Source organism: Pezoporus flaviventris, unplaced genomic scaffold (genome assembly GCF_033815535.1).
Source record: "Pezoporus flaviventris isolate CSIRO_AGI_PZ_B2104156 unplaced genomic scaffold, CSIRO_AGI_Pfla_v1 ptg000047l, whole genome shotgun sequence".
In the NCBI taxonomy this organism is placed as follows: domain Eukaryota; kingdom Metazoa; phylum Chordata; class Aves; order Psittaciformes; family Psittacidae; genus Pezoporus; species Pezoporus flaviventris.
This window is the reverse complement of record NW_026892595.1, coordinates 17223876-17238252: the sequence shown is the minus strand read 5'-3', so window position 1 is coordinate 17238252 and position 14377 is coordinate 17223876. Positions and strand designations below refer to the sequence as shown.

Sequence of the window (14377 nt, the reverse complement as noted above, 5' to 3'; positions counted from 1 at the left end):
ATTCTAAACTGCATGATTAAGGACATTTGATGAAATGTCAGACAGCTATATGGAATCAAAGACCTGGTGCTGATACAGCAAAGGGTAGATGGGACAAAAAATATCTTCAGTTAATCTAAATCTGCTCCAAGATAAGCAGTTCCTCAGAGCTGAGATTGTCAGCTTCAGTAGTCACTGTGTCTATAATACACCGGCCTGTTTGAAGGCTTGTTCTAGAAAGGAGGGCACAGTGGCAGTGTTTGGAAGCCTTACCCAAATCATTGTGCAAATATGTCGCACCATCCTGCATCACTGAATTTATCAGGCTCACCCAAATGTTAGAAGAATAAAATCTCCAGAACATGCGCACATCTGTGGAGCAGAAAATCCTGTTTTAATTTTCTTGGAGTGCAGCACTTGGAATAAAACTGGTTTACCAGGTCACTGTTATGCCTTTTGGACCATCATTGAACATGTGAACTTGGGAAATATTCCTCTATTTTTGAAAATTGGTTTTTTTTGCAGTGCAAGACATAATCAAACAGTTTAAAAATTAGCTTCACATGAACCATCCCTTTCTGAAGGAGTAGAAAAAAGAAAAAACAAAAAAAGAAAACCAACCTGATAATATCTTAGGTACAAAAAGGTACAGATAATTTTAACTATAATTATGAATTTGTGTGGATCCTCCAAAACACAAAATTATTGGTTCTCTCAGTGACCGCAGTCAGGAACAAAAGTCTTTATCACAGTCACCCCGATGAGTCTCAGGTATCTGGCTCTTCAGCATGCCCTTTTACCTGCTAACTGAGGTGATTCAGGCTGGGAAGCACCAGAGCAACACCCCTTGTAAACTATAGTGAAGGCTGGTAGCCAGAGAGCTGTCGTCCCCAGTGTAGCAGTCTCCCTGTTAGTGATGGTTTATTGCCTTCCCTATTCACCAGCCCGGTTCTGTTCAGTAGGTCTGTAAAAAGGTCTGTGTGAAAGGATATGATTTCTTGATAAAAGTCAAGAAGCACGGTGTCAGCCTGCAAGCTCTTCAAAGCGAGGTCTTGGTCATACAGTGGAGTGGTGATTCTGGCTGGGGCTGTGACTCTTACTGTAGTACAAATAATAAAAGTATAAAATGTACAGTGCTGCCCAAATGGAGAGAGTAAGCACAATACGGATGCATTTTCACTTTCCAGGTGAATGAGCTCTCTGTGCAAGAATCTCTCTGTGCAAAAATCCAAACTGGATATGAATCCTACTTTTCTTCCTGGAATCTTTGGAGTTATTGGGAGCTCATGATACACATAGCCAATGTTATTGCATAGCATATATCCCCTGCTTCTAGCAATGCTATGTAAAAAAAATGATGGGCATTGCTTTAAATAATGATCAGCTTAGGTCCTCTTCCATATAACTGCACATGAAGCAAATAGCTGAATGGCAAATTGGCTCCTGTTCAAAAGTTTCCTAGCAACAAAACCGGTAATGCAGCAAGCAGCAAGTCAAGCTGTATACTGTCAGTATCTGAAATAGTGAGTTATACATGAAAAAGCTCTCTTTATATAACAGAAACTTGTTCTAAGACTGAATGATGCCTGCAGGACTACTTTGTGAAAGTGAAGTCAGGAATTAAAAAAATCTATGACCCTTAGCATTCTGTTACTGCATTGTTATCCTCTCTAGTGAATAGTTTGCAATTTTGGGATAAGAAAATAGGGGGAATTCAAACCAGGAGGGGTAACAGCTACTTGGTCCTTTGTTAATGTGTTTGCTGTGAAGATGTTTATCCATATTGTTAATGGGGCTTGAAGGACAAGTAAGAGCTATTAATATCTCTTTAAGGTCTTGCAAATACCATGCCAAAAAATTACCATTAAATCATGACCACAATTAATGCTCTGTGGTGCTGACTCAAATATATAAAAAAAAAAAAAATCAGCTTACCTCTGGAGTTCCAAAGGAGCATTTTTCCCTCCCCAACCAGCAGCACTCTAGGAGCAGGACTATCTGTGGGTTTTAGTTTATACAGCATCAACCCAGCAGGGGCACTCTGGGCTAGGCTTGGCATGTGTTTTAGTCACCTAGTTGCTTTGGAAGTGAAGATTGTAAGAGATTCCCTGTAGTCACCTCCTGCCTCCTTCAGGCATTTTATCTCAGCTGCAGGTTGCCTTCTGCTCCTCTGTGTGTAGCTATGAGCTCGTACGCCTGCTTGGCTCTCTGAAATCCCATCTATACATTTTCCTGCTATTTAAATAGCATCACGTGAAAGTTCATTTAAAGGAGGTGGCCATAGAGAGAGGTGAGCCGATGTAACTGAGCAGGCAGTAAGGGTCCAGGAACAAGTGCCTTCAAATAAAGCAGGAAGGGTCTTAAACTGGCCGTGCAACTGCAAAGTGCACCTGAGCTGGAGTTGAACGGTCTCCATGAGGAGGAGCAGGATGTCTCCTGCAGATGGCGGTGGAGGTGTTTTACCCTTCCCGTCTGCCCCTCATGGACTCTACGGCTGTGTCCACCAGGCCTCACTGCAGCAGTAGAAGCTGGCTGCTGCCCAGGCCGCCTGCTGCGTGGTCACCCTGTCAACACCACAGCCCTTCTTCTCAACGTCTAGGTTTTAGCTCACCTCACCAGCATCAGTTGATCACCAGCAGACAGTACTTTAGGAAAACCAGACCTGAAGCAGTCCTGTGAAATGAGAAGGGAGTTCCAATGGCTATGAATCACCTTTTCTGACCACCTCACATAACTACTTTGGAGAACTTTGTGATTAACTTTCAATATTATGCAGTGCCTCCTGCTTTTCCTTGTTTCATGTTTGAGATTAATTTTATATTGAATTTCCCAATGTATTATTCACCTTCTAAACCTAGAGCAATCATGTTTCATTTTATTAATCTCCATCCAACACTATTCATCACCCTTGAGCCAAGCGTTTTGAGTTTCATAATGATTCCACCATAAATAAATCAGTTCTTTAGTCATGCTGAAGTAATGTTTTGTTCCTGTCATGTTTTGCTGTACTTCAACAAAGTAGGTGCACTTCTTTGTACCCTTATCTTTCTTGAGGTATTTGTTTTCAGCACTCTCTGCTGAAGTTGTTAGTAAAGCTGGGCATGTTCAGCCTGGAGAAGGCTCCGAGAAGAGCCTTCCACTACCTAAAGGGACCCACAAAAAATCTGAAGAGGGACATTTTACAAGGACAGGTAGCGATAGGACAAGGAGGAATGGCTTTAAACTGAAAGAGGGGAGATTGAATCAGACATTAGGAAAAAATTCTTTACTACGAGGGTGGTGAGACGCTGGCACAGGGTGCCCAGAGAAGCTGTGGTTGCCCCACGCCTGGCAGTGTTCAAGGCCAGGTTGAACGGGGCTTTGAGCAACTTGGTCTAGTGGAATTTGTCTTTGCCCATGGCAGGGGTTGGAACTAGGTGATCTTTTCCAACCTTATGATTCTATGATTTTATGATATGTTGTATGAAGGAGGAGATGATTTTGCAAAATATTTTAACTGCAAGGGGAAAGAACCACAAAGTTTCAGAGAAACAGAAAAGCAATGGTGGGATTTTGGGTTACTTATAAAGGGAGGAAGATGTTGAGGCCACATCTGAACGGCCTGCAGCACCTGGGACTTCTTCCCAAGCCCCAGGGAACTGCGGCAACTGAGGTCTGGGCATTCTGTGTGTGTTTGGGATATGTCAAGGACTTTCTAGCTATTCACTATGAAGGACAAGCAGGGACACTAAGGCAACAATTTTTTTGTGCCTCACATGTGGATATCTCTCTCCTTGCTGATAAAGGCATTGACTTGACAACTAGGGTGGTGATGATGCTTAACCACACAAGTAATTAACATTGTCCACTCATGCTCAAGAAAACAACATGTTTTCTTGACATGACGTATAGCATGACATGTCGCCAGGGTGACTTGTCTCCTGGTGAGACTCCTCAATAAAAGGGGAGTCCTGGTGTTCCATCTGCAGCCCAGTCCTCCATACTGTTCTCCTTTGTGTAACCAGATGGGCTAAGCACTCCCATAGAAAGTTGAGAGATTTGCAATGAGTTTAGAAATAAACAACTGTGTTTGCTAATTTTCAGTTTCAGATGGTGAGTTTGTGGGTGCAATGAGCTTTGGGCTCAGGGTTTCTGTGAAAATTGTGTTATATGAGCTAGAAACCTAGCTCCAAACATCAGCAAAAATATCAGGATTTCTAGCTGCAGCACAAATAGTCCTGCCCAATCAAGGAAAAAAATAACAATCAGAAATGCAACTGCTTCCTAAAAATGGCATAATGAAACCACAGCATCAAAGAAAAACCCTTTAGCAGCTTTAAATGCTACTGAGCGCTGAAACGGCAATTCCTTACTGACAGCAGTACTGATTTGGAAATGTAAGCACATTGTAAACCAAAGGATTTTGACTATGGAATGAAAGTCAGCTGTATTCTAATGGCATTTTGTCCCTTATTCTTCAAATCAACTAGCATTCACACATGTGCCCTGAGGACACAGCAAGCAATTTTAGACTTCAAATCTCTGCAAATTTTGCACACACAGGGAAAGAGGGGTCATGCTTTAAGCTGTTCGTATTGAAAATGTTGAATACATATGCAGCAGCTAATAGTACAGTTATTAGGTTTGGGAAGGCTCAGGTATTAACACTGGAAAATATAGGCCTTGTGAATGGCTCTGATTCTTCAGCAGATGATTTTACTTTTGTATCAATACACATAAATAGTAAGAAAATGTAAAAATTCCTATCTCTATTTTTCAGGGTCCATCCTACACGTTCAACAAGAATGGTCACAGTGAAGGTCTGGCCTCACCAGGAGACAGTCAGGAGGACAAAATAAACTGGTAGGCATAGTGCATTTTGGGGAAAGGTGGGAAGGGTTAGGTCAGTCAGTGATCTTTAGGTGTTTGCTGAGGAAGACTGAAATCAGGGCACATTCCCCAGACAGACCTATGAGCTTGCACTGTGTTGCAACTACTACCACCAGTACTCTAACTACTCTCACCTCCTTCCATATCTGAAACTTTCCCAGATAGTGTCTGGGCTACAGGTATCTGTGGTCCAGCTCCATGATATCCACCAGTGAAGAGCAGAAAATACAGTTCCATCTTGCAGCCCAGGGGGAAAAACAGCTTTTTAAGTCTGTGGTTCACATGCATGTAAATGTTACTTAGAAGACAGAGTTGCATTGTCCAGTGATGTTATAGCTAAAGTTAAAAATGAATCAAAATTCAAAAAGTCACTGTAAGGGGTGAATGTAAAGTCAAGCCACTAAAAATTCAGGAGTACTCTGTAATCCAAGCAAAGAATGGCAATGTCCAGACATGGCACTCACACCAAGGACAGCAGCAGCCTTTACACAGTAATTAAATTGTGGTAGAGGATAAAATTAAACACACCAAAGGAGACTTGAAGTGTAAGGACACGATGTGGCTGATAAAAAAGAGGGTTTGCTACTCAGCAATGTTTGAGGTTCATCATCTGGAAAAAGAAAATAAAAATCTAAGGTCTATTCTTGAGGTGAAAGTTTCTCAGTTCAATAAAGCTGGATTTAAGCCAAATTATTGGTTTGAACATATCAAAACCTGTTTCAAATTTAATGGCTTTTAAAGGGTAGCTTTTTTACAATCATCCACTGTGCTGCATAAACAAGTCATTCTCAAATGGAAAATGAAACATTTCCTTTGAGAAAGAGTCAATACATTGTAGTCTGACATTTTGTTAGGTCACAAGTTTCTTGTGAACTATTTAGGTTTTGGTAAATGTACATTTTGCTATGAAAAAAAAACATAGTTGATAAATTGCTAGTCACATCCAGAGACAATTATACAACCACCACATCAAAACATGACATGTTAACATTTTATGAAAGAAATTAAAAGCCAGAGGCAAACAGACAGTATCAGATTATAATGTAGGAATATTAGCATTAGAAGGCAGTGTGGGACACTTTTCAACATATTGATGAAGATCGGGATACGTTAGTCATATACAAGATCCACAGAGATGGAATGTGGACAGATATTCAAGCCTGTATAACCTGCCAGATACAAGATTCACTCTCATCTTAGGAAAGACTTCATGGCTGATTAAATTTAAGCTGCAGTACAGAGGGTTAGCAGGTGAAGAGGACTGGTGAACTGGAAGAAGAGAATGTATGAAGTTAAAATGCCACAGCTTCTTAGCTACCCTGACTGATGGGATCAGATTTGTAATTTTGAGGATGGACATCAAGGGTGAAATGCTGTCAATAAAATGATCGTCTGGATATTGTATAATCTATAATGAAGTTATTTTCAGGGCCATTGCTCAGGAGGCAATTGCATTCGTTTGATAACACACCATCATAATTCACTTTACTATATATACATGCTGTATTTTACCATATTTGCATTTATGTATTGAATCTACATATATTTGAAATGAATGCTGACTTCAAAGAAGTACATAGAATCATAGAATAGTTAGGGTTGGAAAGGACCTTAAGATCATCTAGTTCCACCCCCCTGCCATGGGCAGGGGCACCTCACACTAAACCATGTCACCCAAGGGTCTGTCCAACTTGGCCTTGAACACTGCCAGGGATGGAGCATTCACAACTTCCCTGCAATGAGATCTAGATGATTTCAAAATAAACAAAAAGCTGAAATGAAAGCCTTAGAACTTACTGTAATGGAAAAAGAAGTCCTCCACATATAGACTAAATGAATTACAAAAATTCAAGTTTTTACCTCCTCTGACAATTATCTTCAACTTTCTACTAGGAGGACTGAATTTGCAATTCTATTCACTTGCAGTGGTAATTCAATTTAGTTTCTGTGGCATTGCAGTACCTGGCAACTAAAACCTGAAAATAAGGATTCCACATATTAACACAAATTTAGCACAAAGTTGTCTGGAAAATCACTGTATTTGTTTTACAGCATCTTGTTCTTTAGATTTTGTTTGCAGCTCAGCACAGTGCGAGTAGCGGCACTCCATTCCCCTTTCTATCTCTTTATGTTATCTTTCTTCTCATTGAAAAAGAAAAAAGTGAGGTGAAGGGCAGCAGCAGATCTTTTCCCTTCACAATTTCAGAGAATTTCAAGTTTCATGTAGGTGTTTTTTTGGTTGGGTGTTTTTTTTTTTTTTGGTGGATTGGGGTTTTTTTGGTTGTTTCTGTTGTTTGTTTTGGTTTTTTTTCCTTTGTGTTTTTTTTCTGTGTTTTTTTGTTTGTTTGTTTCTTTCTTTCTTTGGGGTTTTCTTTTTGTCGCTAGAAATATTAGATACAAACTAAAATTCTGCCTACTGGTCCTGGCAAAATGCTTTCATGTTCTTATTAGTTTCAGCTGAATGGTCCTATCATAGCATAAGGTTACTTCTTTAGAAACATCACTTTAATACTTGATAGTACCTGTTTAAGGCTTTCCTAATACATTGATCACTAATTTATTATGTTAATTTTCTGCCTCCATTCTGCCTTTGTTGTTTAATCTTTTCTTGCCTAAGAAAACAAAAACATAATTGACATTTTGTAAACTGTGCTTTTAAGGTGAATGATATTTCTTATTAAATACCCCCTTGACCATCTGTTTTCCAGTTCATGGAATATAGCTGTCTCTGAATGTGCATGTTAATACCATTAACACTTAAAGGAGCTATCATGTACATCAGAGAAAAATACATTCTTTCCTTCATTCTTTTTCTCTGAGCATTATGCTATGTTGTGTTGAAAAGGCAGAAGTTTGTAAAATGCAAAAAGTTTTCCTAGACAAGTGAGTGTCCCATCTTCCAACCAATGTTTTACTATTTCCAATTTCAGCATTTTGTTGTCTAGTCGAGACACTTTGTGACATTAACAATACAAACATCTTTGCAGAGAATTTGGCACTTCAAAACAAGTGTGTTTATACTGTGTTCAGGACCTGATTAGGGCAATGATGCCTACACAGCTGAATTACCACAGAAATCATTGCCACAGTCAAGAGATGGTCTCATCAGGACAGAACTGATCCATCCTTGGCCCCTAAAGTGTTATGGGTAAGATGAAATGAGATAGCTATACAAACAAAATGATCTAAAATGATAACAATGAATGAACCTGAGGAAGTGACTCTCTGAATTATTTGAAAGGTTACTAAAGTAGAATGATCTTTCAAAGTAACCTTGTTTATTTCTTCTGTTGTGAATACCTCATTTTCTGTACTTTTTCAAAAATACCTATTTTCCTTACTGATATCATTCCACAGTGACCTTTGGCTCTGCATCTCCTTGCTGTCATCACATTGTCTGGCTGAACCAGCTACTGGCAGCAGTTGAACCCATCTGGCGAGTTCCAGCAGATGCAGAAGATTATTCACTCCAGAGGATGCATACAGCATGCGTAACCTCCAGAGTCATACATGGGATTTAAGAGGCTGGGCTTGCCTTTCAAAAATATGTTGCATACAGAAGGAGGCTTTCACAGGAAAGCCCCTGAGGGATGCAAAGTTTGATACAAGGAACAGCAACAACAAAGAGACTATCAGATTTGCTGTGTCTTCCAAAATTAAGAAAACGCATCTAGGATACAGGTAGTGAAGTAACGAAACTCTCACAAGAGATGGAATTCCCACAGGATCCCTGGATCTAAATCAAGGCAGTTTTGTCTCATTAATTCTTATTAGTGTCTCATTACAGACAGTGATTGAAGAGGAAAATGTTAATGCTAACAATGGTCGAATTTGCACTAGATGTAATTGAAAGTTGATGCTGCTTAGGGAACTGGTTCATGTGCTAAATCAAGACTAAAGTTACAGCATCTTTAAATCAGGTGAGATAATTTCTTCTGGTAGCCTTTAATTCTTTTACAACTTAACTGACTAATTCTAATCAAAAGGATGTTTCTTTCTTTTGATGAAGGAAAGAATTCTTTGTCTACTGACTTACTTGAAGTTGCATTGTTATTTCCCCTTGGCTAATCTGACTGTTCTATAACTAATTTGTGTGTCCATTTATTCCAGCACCCTTTTTTGCAGAATCTTTTGAACCTGGTGGCCAATTTCGACTATCTTGGGCATCAGGATAGATTAATGTCACTGAATTAGGTTATCCAAAAGTAGAGTGAAATGTGGTAGGAGTATATAACAGCTAGCAGCAAATAAGACCAAAAGAAATTGTATTTAGGGGTTTCTTGGTGAAACAGCAAAGCTAGTCAGAATCGCAGAAGGAGACTTCATAGGAATCTCCTTTAATTTCAGATATAATGTTTTGTTTAACTATTATCTATAAAACATGTAGTGTAATGAGAAAAGTGAACATTTAACCATATTTTCATGATGTAAATTCAGGAAATTCAACTTTTCCCGATTAACTTCAATAGTGGTTGGTGCTAAAATCTCTTCAGCTGTTGAACAAAGAGCATAGAAAATACCAATGGCCATCAGCTCTCAGAGGCTTCTTCATTGCACAGCTGATTAGAGATCAGAAGCAACTAGAGTCCCAGCATCCCATTCGGATTCAGGGAATTTCCTCTTGTCCCCAACCCCTTACATTCAAAGACAGGATCTGAAGGTCTATTTTGAGCTCCTTTCTCTTTTTGCAAGCTTGAAAAGATGATAGCTGAATCTGGGCCCACTGGAGCTCTGCCCGCTTCGTGGTTTAATTGCCTCACATGTAATTAGTTTCTTCTGAAACCCTTGTCTATTTTTAAAAATAGAGTTAAGGGTATGATCCAACTCCTTTTAAATGCAGTTATATGAATCAGACTATATTAACAAATTAACTCCACTGTGTAAGAGCTGTGATTTACATATTGTGATTCTTTTCCCTTTCTCAGAAGATACAATTCATTACTTTTCAATTGCATGGCATGCTTTATTTTGGGATTTTTTTTTTTTGTGTCAGTCACATTCTCTTGGTCTACCAGCAGAGCGTGCTGGCTCACAAGACCAGTATTTTTCAAGTCAAGGAAGGGCTGAAAGAAGTTTTGAAACAGAAAATATATTTTAGGGAGGAAAAAAAGCCTGTCTTTAAGATGGTGTATTTTTTTTTCCCCACTTTCTTACCTCCGGTGGCCTTAGTAATTCTATTTTTATGAGTCACCCAGACTGACTGGATGATGATAAAACTCAGAGATGATCACTGTAACTTTTACATCTGAATTTAAGTTTCAGGAAAAATGGAAACGAAATAAGCCTGAGATATTTGAAACTCACTCCAAGCATTTCTCAAGTTTTGCTCCCTAGAAGCATTTTATTCCAAAGATTCTAAATTTTGCTCCAGAACTATTTGGAAATGACCCATTTGATCTTTTCCATGATGTGATGATATACAGTTCAAACATAAACCACTAATAATTTTGGGTTCTAATGCTAATTGAAGTCAGTTGCTTCCTGCTTTCAGATAACCACCTCTTGGCTGAATTTCACCTTAGATCTCTGTGGGAGCCTTAAGACTGGTAAGGCAGACCTCTGTAGAGAGCTCTAAAGTGCAGCAAAGCACAGCTAGCATTGCTGTGTGTATGTGAGATTTGGGAGGCTGGGCAGAAGCTAGTTAGAGATGCTGTTACCTTGGTGACAAACCTGCAGTTGGAAATATTGTACATTGACTAGCCAGTGCAGAACTGGATGCAGGGACAACCTCCGGCTGCAACAGCAGCAAGGTAGAAATCATACCTGCTTTGCACTAAAAACTGAGGGTTTTATTCTGCTTTATGGTGGTTCTTTTGGCATAGCTCAAAGTTTGAAAGTGTTTCCTAAGTTTGGAGCTTTCTAAATGTGTCCATGGAAGTTTCCTATTATTTTCTGGAACCAGTAAATGAGAATAGCACCTGCAGACAATTCTGATTTTATGGAGTTGTTTTCTCTTGACTGTTTCTACCTACCTGCGCACTGGAATCTTCTTGGTCCTCAGTGGAAAGGGTGTGGGCTGTCTTCTCCAGCTAAGCAGCTTCAAGCTTAACTACCAGTGCTTTCTCCTCTACTGCTTCTAAGCAACAACTGACTCCAAACTATAGTCAGCAGAGCTACAGCCCACACAATGCACACACCCACACACCAATATGAGAAGCTTGCTTGAAGGTTTTCAAAACATGGAACAGAAAGCCAACTGACTTGAGAAAGAATTTGAATTGCATATTACCTGAGCTTATTGACTGATTCAAACAATTTTCTCTTCCTAAATATCTGAACACTGGCTGTGAATAATAAGTTTCAGAGTACCATCTCAAGATGAATAATTAAACTTTTAAATATCTGAAGATAGAATTTAAGTATCAAAGATGCTTTTCACAAGCATGTACGTACCAATGAACTTCTTTAGTCTCTGGGTTATCATTGAACAAGCAGCCCAGATGTTAGCAGTTGACATCTGCTTACATCCGGACAAGACTTCTTCCATCTAACTTGATAATAGTGGCACCCCCGGGTTTTTTTATCATTAGGTATTGTAGGTCACACTCACATGTATGTTACATGGGGCCAAAGTTAAGGTTCAATTTCTAAAGCAGTTTGCACCTGATCCAGCAGGCCCTTTGCCTGACCATAGATTGACCTTAGCACAAGCACTGAGTCAAGCTACTTTATACAAAACAACTGGATTAATATAAGAATGGTCAGCCTTATTTCATCTGAAGATTGCGCCTGGCACATTCTGGGCTGCTTTTGCTATGAGCTTTCCCAGATTCTCTACTAAACTCATTTGTCCTTGGGCAATATTCAGTCCTGCATATCACCGGTACACTTTAGAAGCTGTTAAATGATTATGCAAGCAGGAAGATGTAAATTAGTAACCAGATGTTCCCTTAAGGTTATGCAAAGTGTAAAAGGTTAAGGAATACCAAGAAGGGATAGTTTGCTAGTTGCCATTCCTTAGTTGTAACTGGTGATATAATCAGAACATTACTAGCTTAGTCTGTGACCCTCCGACTCAGGAATCAGTTAGGTAGCAGAAAGAATGCCTAGATGACACAGCTGCTCTCCATCCTAACTTATTTATTAGATTGATATTGATTGATTCATCAGAAATAGGTTTGCTAACTCTCAATTTCTGTTTGAAAGCTAAGATTTCATACACAAAATTACCTCTAAGGGTCATACAAAAAACATGAACAAATCCATGTGGAACTCATGGTTTGGATGTGTTCCAAACTTACCTTGGAACATCTAGAGCTTGGATGGGCTGAAATACCCTTTACACATGCATCTTCCTCTCTGTCAGCTATAGAGGTGGATAGGTTTGTAACTTAAGTATCCTGATTAGGTGCATAAAGTTGTGAGGACTGAATAAAGATAGAATCCAGGGGGTCTTCCCCTTCCAAATGCAAAGCATTCACTGGCATTACTTCATGGGGGTTGGCTAAAGGCATGTATCATAATCAATTTCAAACACCACCAGTACTGTATTATTCATGCATGTCTGTATAACTTTTGTCTAATTTTCAGGCTAAACCCAGAAGCAATAACCAGATTAAGAACAGTACCTTTAATGATATGTTATGAAGATTTGAAAATATGAATATTTATTAGAAATATTGCACATAACAGAATCTGTCAGGACCCTGAGGGCACCAATAGGCCTTTATGGCCCTGACCAGCCTCACCAGGGACATGCACCCTTACTTTCTGCCCACTGCTCCAAGAACTCCTTTTAGGTGCACCTGAAACCCTTACATTAGGTTAGCTAAGACCCTCTCAATACAAGTATTTTATCTTTGTAGTGAGGGAAATTTCACCACTTCTTCAGCAACCTCTTCCAATGTTTAATTGCTTTCATGCTGAAGAATATTTTTTTCCTTATATCTCACATGAGAGAGCAGTAGAACAGTAGTATCCAAGCTCTCTAAATAAATCAACGTTTTAGCAGTTCATGTTTGCTTGTTACTAGGTGTTTTACAATGGCTGCAGCTGTGTAGTTTAGATGTTGAATCAGGAGCATAAAGGATGAAGTCCTGACTCATGTAGGATCAGTCCTCTGTATTTTCCCCCTTTGCTACATGCAACTAGAACTTTCATTTCCTACAGCGAAGATATTTGCTATCTCAATATGTGCCTAAGCTTCTGGGGAGCAAACCATTAACAAATGTCACGTTACATTTCTGTAGGAAAACACTAAAGAAAGCCATCAGGCTAGAGCCACTGCTACTATGGCTCATCATCCTTGTCAAGTGATGGAGAGCAGGTCAAAACAAGTTCAGTCTTTCCATCTAGGTACTGCGTATAACAAACCCTGTTTGAAACAACACTTATTCTTCAGAACCTGGGAACACGCATTAAAACGTATTGTTATTGCTTAGGTGACTGAGAAGTTATTTGTATTCACCCCTTGTTTTGCAATTTTTCTCTTCCTTTTTTGTTTTTGTTGTGTCTTTTGATTTTATTTTTATTTTAAATGAGTACTAACATCACACAAAAGAAATCGCTTCTGACAGTTTTTTCACACTATTCACGTCACTTTTTGCTGATTTTACGTGCTAAACCCAAAATAGATGTAATTAGTCAGGCCTTACTTTTTGGCACATTTCCTGGTAGACTAGGTTAAAAGCATCCACTTAGTACAGCCTAATTCAGAAAACTTGAAGTGTTGCAGGCAGTGATCTCATGGTATCTTCCGTTTCCATATCTCAATCTATATAACTAATGCCTATTGAACAGATTAGAAAAGAGAAAGAATTTGTATGAGATGACTCTTGTTTGCTTTAATTTATAGAATTCTATTTTTATTTTTTTGTCATAGTACATTAGATCCATTTGGTTGTCAGAGAGATTATTTAAAGACAAACCTTTATTAAGAACAATAATAATGTTAAAAAGATTTGATTTGCTATAGTTGCCAACTATGAAGTAACTCACAAGCCATTTTGTCTCTTGAGATCAAAAGGTAATTAAATAAAAAGGGTGTTCCAGAATGAGATCTTTCCTATACTCAGCCTATGAGTGAAGCAAGTAGAAATACATAAACTGACAAGAACTCAGTTAACCCACTGAATTTTTAAATATGTCCTAGGGGAAGAATTGATTCAGTCAGGAGCTCTACATTCGAAGGAGCTCTGCAGTCAAAGTCTGTTTTAGAGCTATTCGCTTAACTTACCACTTAGTATGAGTAGCTACATTTGCTGAAGTCTGAGGCTGCAAGCTGTGGACCTTCACCTAGATATATTACTTTTGGCTGGAAAAGAGTTTTCTTAGTGATTTTCTTAGAAGATGGTACAGTGCTGTGTTTTGTCTTTAGCGTGAGAAGGATATTGATAACACACTGATGTTTTAGCTGTTGCTAAGTAATGTTTATCTTAGATCCAGGACATTTTTAGTGTCCTATGCTGTGCTGATAAGCTACTGTACAAAAAGCACAAACCAGAAGATGAGGAGACTACTACCATCAGCAGAAGCTGCAACTCCACAAGGTAAGAACAGTTAAATGCCTCCCTGCATGGAGATGGAGAAA

The 14377-nt window shown here is 39.0% G+C and overlaps 1 long non-coding RNA gene across 1 annotated transcript; it reads right to left on the bottom strand.

Moving 5' to 3' along the window:
- Window positions 1–534: 534 nt before the first annotated feature.
- LOC133276829 (uncharacterized) lies at window positions 535–10991 on the bottom strand. Its single transcript, XR_009746025.1, has 3 exons — window positions 10821–10991; window positions 4983–5085; window positions 535–1078 (listed from the first exon to the last, which is right to left on the bottom strand). It is a non-coding gene; the product is annotated as an uncharacterized LOC133276829 (long non-coding RNA).
- Window positions 10992–14377: the final 3386 nt, after the last annotated feature.